Below are 295 nucleotides of genomic sequence, written 5' to 3' on the forward strand. Positions count from 1 at the left end.
CAAGAGGCGGCTGCGACCCTCCCCACAGCGTGGGCCGAGCAGCGTGACCTCTCCGCCCGAACCCACCCTTCCCATCTGACGTGGCCTTTAAGAGGGAGGGGGTGGTCCTGACCCCCCCCAGGTCCTGTGCTGGTGCCGTGGGGCTCGCCCATGGGTGCCATCCTGCGGGTAAGTGGGGCTGAGCAAGGGGGGGTGGCTGTGCCAGAAGCACCAGACATCCCAAGGGAAGTGAAGGCGTGCTGGAAGCTCCGGGGCCGGGTGGTCCTGTGTGGCTCAGCTCGGGGGGGCACGTGCC

Source organism: Eurypyga helias, unplaced genomic scaffold, assembly GCF_000690775.1.
Source record: "Eurypyga helias isolate BGI_N326 unplaced genomic scaffold, ASM69077v1 scaffold27409, whole genome shotgun sequence".
Classification (NCBI taxonomy): Eukaryota; Metazoa; Chordata; class Aves; order Eurypygiformes; family Eurypygidae; genus Eurypyga; species Eurypyga helias.